The sequence below is a fragment of the Canis lupus genome, chromosome 14 (genome assembly GCF_048164855.1).
Source record: "Canis lupus baileyi chromosome 14, mCanLup2.hap1, whole genome shotgun sequence".
NCBI classification, from domain to species: Eukaryota; Metazoa; Chordata; class Mammalia; order Carnivora; family Canidae; genus Canis; species Canis lupus.
Genome location: NC_132851.1, coordinates 18,161,245 through 18,168,595, shown reverse-complemented (window position 1 = coordinate 18,168,595; position 7,351 = coordinate 18,161,245).

The window sequence follows — 7,351 nt, the reverse complement described above, 5'->3', positions numbered from 1 at the left end:
GGCAAAAAAGTCAAGAATCTGAATTTTGATGTGAAATTTGCAAATTTCTCAATGATGGCAACTCATATGAATTATTTTAAAACATTGTTTGAAAGAAACAAAACCTATGTGCAGAATTCAAAGAGCCAAAAAGCCACAAGTTGAGGTATTTCATCTGGGTTCGCACATTTACCTCTTCCTATAACAGAAAGCACAGGGCAGTGGAGCCATCATCACCCCTAGAGATAGTAGTTCTAGATTAGCTTCCTGTTCTAGCACTGTGCAGAATTAGTCTTAGATCTTTTTGAGTCCAGATATCTCATCTATCAAATGGTAGCAAGAAAACTTGATGTACACAATTGCTCTGAGGATTAATGAAATTATAAACTGTGAAATGTTAGTTCTCATTCCTATAGTTAAAACAGAAAACAGAGTTGCATGCAGTAGAATGTTCTCAGGTAACAGAGACTGAAAAGTTTTGTCTGAGGGTTGATCTTAGGAAAAGAGTTCTGTGTCAGAGTTTTGTGTCCAAAAAATGACAAGATCAGAGACTTCAACTCAGCACGGCCTTTGCCTTTGGCTTGATTTTGTTTCCATCCTCTCTTTGTCAAATGGTGAAAGCTGATAGCTTGTCTCAGCAGGAACCTGCAAGGCTTGGAGGCTGGATTCCTCCAGTCTCCTGGCATCATCACCTGCCACAGCTGGAGGGAATGTGGACAGAGAAGGAGTATATTGGGAGGGCAGGGGCAGACTTAGAAGCAAGTGAGAGGATACAAGACCTGTGCCCTGAATATAATGAATTAAAAGACAGAGGGTAGAATTGGTGCTGATTAAAGAAGAGGAGGCTCCAAGCCCAGAATGTCAGATTTAAAGCTATTTCACTGATGTGGAAAGTCATCTTGGCACCAGCTCATAAGAAGACGAGAGAGGCAAATATGTCATCAGCTAAGCCTTGCAGAAAAGTTTCAGGCCCCCAAATCTAGTAAGCACTGCTTCTGGTGGAAGCTGTCAAGTCAGACTGATAAACTGCTGAGCTCCTGCAGTTTATTGAGCCTGAAATGAGTGTAGAAGGTCAGATTCTCTGAGTTAAGTTATATTCTCAAATCTTCCAGCTGGGGAAGAGCTGGAAATGAAAAGCAAGGACTTGCCTTATTGCTGTTTTGTCTCTTCTAGAGGTGACTTCGACCAGGAATTACATGAAGTTTAACTAAAACAGAAGTTCTGGACCTATTTATGCCATAAACACCTTTAACTATCTGCTGAAGCCTAACAGACTACTTGTCAGAATAATGTTTCTAAATGCTCCAAATAAAATCCAATGACACCTACATTGACATAGAAATTATCAAAATATTTAAGATATTTGTGAAATACTAATAAAACTTCTTTATTAATGAACTAAATAGCTAGATCTAGGAATAAGTTAAAAAACTTCCATAATTAAAACAGTGATGCATAGCAACGAGAATCAACAATATGTTGAGATACCTGCGGCAAACAAAGGCAACTTCCAGTGCTCTGCAAAATGAGTCATAATAAAGATAGACACATAGTGTCACAGGGGAAGAGAAAGGATAATTAACTCTGCCTAGGGAAGGAAAAGCCAGGTAGAGGAGGGGAGGATGATGGGATGAGTAGGAGTTCCTGAAGAGGAGAAGAAGAGAAGGACAATCAGCATTGAAGACTGAGTTACAAGATGGGGTTGATGCTCATGCATAAGGATGTTTATAACCAGGGGTTTCAGAAAGGTAAAGTGAGTCCTGCTTGGGAAGTTCAGAATTTGTTCAAATAAGGAAATTTGAATCCATGAGAGATATTAAGGAGAGGTATATTGTGATCTGATTTACAGGTTAGTATATTAAAAAAAAAAAAAGTAACTGGCAGCCATGTAGATTCCTTGGCAGGGAGTCCAGTGACAGAGTGGACAGTGAGATTATCAAGGACCAACCCCGCCTTAAACAGATGTCTATAAAGGCCCAGGTAAGAGAGAAGGTGGGACCAAAATTAGGAAGCTGTAAGGATGAGCAAGAGGAAATAGAATGTTGTAAAAGATTTGGATGTAGGAGATCCCTGGGTGGCGCAGCGGTTTGGCACCTGCCTTTGGCCCAGAGCACGATCCTGGAGTCCCGGGATCGAGTCCCACGTCGGGCTCCCGGTGCATGGAGCCTGCTTCTCCCTCTGCCTGTGTCTCTGCCTCTCTGTCTCTCTCTCTCTGTGACTATCATAAATAAATAAAAATTAAAAAAAAAATTTAAAAAAAAAAAAAAAAAAAAAGATTTGGATGTAGACTTGAGGAGTAAGAGGAAAGGAAATGTGAAAATAATTTCAGAGTTTCCAATGGGTGCCACTAAGAAAAATGGGGAGTACAAATATCAAGGTAATTATGCAGGTAAGAAAGATTCCAGACTTTCAAGTGCCTATGGGTAATCTAGGAACAACTGTATATTCAGTAACTAGAAATAAATGAACTATAAAAAAATGTAGTGATGAGTGGTAATGAAGATCAATAATATGTTGAGATATGTGTATCAACCATATTGTTATATGAAAATGCATGTGGTTTCTATTATTGATGAAATCATAAGTATTGCTGATACTCCTGTGATTTGTTGCCTACATTTATAATAGAAGGAAATTCTGTGCTTCAGTAAGAAGTTAGTAAAGATGTAATCCTTTTTCCTTCCAAGTTCAGAGATCACTTAGAGGGACAAAGCTCAACTTAAAAACCCTATTTATAAGGTGATAGAAACTCATTCACTGATCCCGCTCCCCCCGCCCCGCTCTCAGCAGATAGGCAAACGCATGTAACTCTTTAAGTCCTTTACTTTAGAAAGCTACTAATTTATGTTAATCATTGGCCGAAATATTTGTCAAGAGGGTAGATATCATCTAAATATATAAGATGTATTTATTTTCTACAAACTAAATTTCAAATTCAAGACTTTATACAACCAAGTTGGTAAGAAACCTCATGTCAGTCATTCTTGGTCTTTCTCCGATTCATGAAGCTTTGAGAATTTGTCATAATTTCTCAGTTTCATATCATCCAGGAGGAGAAATATAGGTTAATCATCTGTCTACACAGGCTACTCATGTTGTCTGCTGTCCTTCTCTGATGGCTCCTTCAGGTTCAGGGGTTCTCTGTTGCTTGAGACATAGGAATTTTTCTTTATGTCTGCCTACGTCCTTTCTCCTGAAAGGTACCTCACAGCTACTCCTCTCTAGAATCTTCAACCTCTCTATGATTGTTCTGCTACATATTTTATCCAAGGCCATAAAGCTTTGGACAGGAAAATGGGGCAAAGGGAAAAAAGGAACTATAGTAAGAAAGTTAACATTTAAAAATATTATTCACCACATATTTCTAAAATTACACTTTGGAATCAATTTCAGAAACAAATGAATGCATTTGATATAAACAAAAAAATATCTTAACTACACAGAAACTTTATGATTTAATCCAAATTATCATTACTTAATTTGTTGTCCCATCTTTTTCACAGATTTTATCCCAAATAATTTTAAGCTATTGACAAAAAATAAAATCCATTCTCAACAGGCAAAGAATTGAGGTTCTGAGGATATTAAAAATATATCACAGGAAGGACTTTCTAAATATGGCTTAAAACCCAAATGCAATAAAAGAAAATATTGATAAATTTGACTACATAAAAAATGAAAGTGATATACATGGAATAAAAACACTATAAGCAAAGTAAAAATACAAGACGCTGGAAAAAATGTTTACAAAAAAGGGATTATCTCCATAGTCTCTGATGAACTTCTAAAAATGAAAAAGGAAAAGACCAATATCCCAATGAGGGAAAAAGATGAAATAGAAAAATATACAGGAAAGCAAAAGAAATACAAATGAACCTAAATACAATACAAAATTCCTAATCCCACAGAAGAAGAAAACAAATTGGAACTTCATTGAGAAATGCCCCCTTCTGACCACTATGGAGCATGAATATTGGGTTTATCCTCCTACACGACATTTAAAAAACATTAAAATTTATAATACAACAATTTTCAGGCATTGAATGTGCAACAGCTCAGGACAGTGTGGTCCCTAAGAGAATCAAACAAATGAGATGGGCTGTTTGATTGTCCAGGCTTACTGTTTGAAGAGAGCTTCCACGCTGTCATGCAGTGAGGAAACCCAGGGAGAGCTTAATAGTCTCCCTAAACTGAGAAGATGGAGCTGGTAGTCCTATAAAGTCAAAATGATTAGATTTCACAACACCACCTGTGCAAAGGGACCTACACAATTTCTGCATTCTACAGATGGTCCCCCTTAAATCTTCAGCTGAATGCTAATCAGTAAATTCATGTCAGCAAGCTACCTGAGACAGAGGAAATATTCACACAAAAGCAGCAGGGTTTCAGTATCTAGGGATCACATAAGGATGAGAATAGTTTATGTTCCATCAACCATAGTGGTAAACCCTATAATGAAGAGAGACTGGATAGAGTCTTCAGAAAAGTATTGCCTCTGGGGAAAAGTTATTCTGACATTAAAGACTGTTTTGCACATGCCTAATAAAAGTTAAAAGCAAGACTTAAAAGGAACTATTTCCAAGGAACATAACTGCATCCCACTGAAATACAGGAACACAAAAATATCCAGCATCCAACAACATAAAACTCATGGTGCCTGGGAGCCTATCCAAAAATTCCAGGCATGCATCAGAGGAAGAAAATGCAGAACATAATGTATCATAAATTACAAAGATTATAGAATTAGTGGACAAAATCATTTAAAGCTGTTATAACTATATTCCATTTGTTGAAGAAAATAGATTGAACTTGTTAAGACATATAAGATTTTTTTAAGTTTTTCTAGAAGAGAAAAACAGAATTAGTGTAATGAAAAAATTCACTAGGTGGGATTAACAGATAATTAGACACTATACAAGCAAAGATTAGTGAATCTGAAGACACAATAATAGAAACTACCCAAAATGAAAGAGACAAAATACTGGGAAAAAATTGAACAGAGCATCAGTGCACACTGAAGAAAATTTAGGCAGCCTAATATAAAAAGTTCCTGGGGCAGAAAAATATTTGAGAAAATAATGGCCCCAAATTTCCCAAATTTAATAAAAGCTATTAAAGCTTTCAACAAGCCCCAAATATAAGAAACATGAATCCTACACCAAAGTATATCACAGGCAAATGTTTAAAACCATGGATTAAGACAAAAATCTTAAATATAGCCAAGAATAAAGACAAACTATGTAAAAAGGAATCAAGATGGAAGTTATGGTAGAATTTTCATCAGAAACACAGCAAATCAGAATTCTTTGGGGCCCACAAGAAACCCATTTCACTATAAATACAGAAATGGGTTAAAAGTAAAAGGATGGGAAGACATATACCATGCAAACACTAATCAAAAGAAAACTGAAGTGACTATATTAATATCTGACAAATAAGATTTCAAAGCTAAATATTACCAGGGTCATTTCATGATACAGTCATCGATTTGTCAAAAAGATATAGAATTCTAAATAAATATTCAGAATACAAGAAGTAGGGGTACCTGGATGGCTTAGTTGGTTAAACATCTGGCTCTTTTTTTGGCTTAGGTCATGATATGGCTTAGGTGGTGAGATCCAGCTCCAATGGGATAGGCTCCACCCTCACTGGGGAGTCTGCTTCTCTTTCTCCCTCTCCCTCTGCTCTTCCCCCTACTTGTGTATGCTCTCTCCCTTCCTCGTTCTCTCTCAAAAATAAATATATATATTTTAAAAGAATACAAGAAGTAAATCCAATAGAGCTCAAACAAAAATAGGCAAATACACAAAGATAGTTGAATAATTCATTATCCCTTTCATAAAAATTGTGAGAATGAGTAGACAAAAAAATCAGTAAGGATATGAAAGTCTTGAATGGATTATCAATTAATGTGACCTAAATTATACCTATGGAATTCCCAACCAACAACAGCAGAATACACATTCCTTTCAAATGTACATGAAACATTTGTCAAGAAATACAGTATTCGGGGTCACAAAATAAGATTCAACAAATTTGAAAGGATTTTAAACACGGTATATTCTCTGATCACAATGGAATTAAATTAGAAATCAAAAGAAAATATAATGAATACCTGCAAATCTTTTGATAATCCATCAGAGAAAAAAATCAAAATAGAAATTATTTTTGACTGTTAAAAATGAAAACACAGGTCATTAGAGTTTGTGGGATTCAACTAAATAAGTACATAGAGGGCAGCCCGGGTGGCTCAGTGGTTTAGCGCCGCCTTTAGCCCAGGGTGTGATCCTGGAGACCAGGGATCGAGTCCCACGTCGGGCTCCCTGCAGAGCCTGCTTCTCCCTCTGCCTGTGTCTCTGCCTCTCTCTCTCCCACTCTGTGTCTCTCATTAATAAATAAATAAAATCTTTAAAAAAAAGTACATAGAAAGAAATTCATAGGATTGAAGAATAAAGGTCTGAAATCAATGCCTAAGTCCTCACCTTAAGAAACTAGGAACAGGGATCCCTGGGTGGCGCAGCGGTTTGGCGCCTGCCTTTGGCCCAGGGCACGACCCTGTAGACCCAGGATCGAATCCCACGTCGGGCCCCCGGTGCATGGAGCCTGCTTCTCCCTCTGCCTGTGTCTCTGCCTCTCTCTCTCTCTCTCTCTCTCTGTTACTATCATAAATAAATAAAAATTAAAAAAAAAAAAAAACTGACCCAAGCAAACTTTAAAAAAAAAAAAAGAAAAGAAACTAGGAACAAAGGAGGCGCTTAAACCCAAGGTCAGAATAAAACAGGAAGTAATAAAGATAAAAGCAGAAAAGCAATAAGAGAAAAATAGGGAAAAACATTAACAAAAAGAAAAAAACAGAAAACTGCATGTCAATAGCCCTCATAAATAAATATAGATGTAAAAAATTTCAACAAAATTTTAGCAAGTTGAATCTCAAGACATTTAAAAAGTACCACAAACAATTACTAAGTAGAGTGTATCCCAGAAATTCAAGGTTGTTTTAATATTTGAAAATCAATCAGTATCATTCACCATTTTAACAGTTGCCACATGATTATTTGAGGAGATACATAAAAAGCATTATTTGACAAAATCTGCAGTCCGTTCCTGATAAAAATTCTTAGCAAGCTAAGAACAAAAGGTAACTTCCTCCATCTGATAAAGGGCATTTATAAAACAAAAAACAGAAACAAAAACAAAAAAACACAACCCCACAGATATATTCACAGGTGACCAGACTCTCCATGTAAAAAAATCCTAAGAAATGTATTTTAAAATGCTTTAACAAAGTTGTAGGATATTTTGTGCAATACACAAAAATCATTTGTATTTCTATATGCTAGCAATAATCAGGAAATAAAATTTTTTAAGAGAC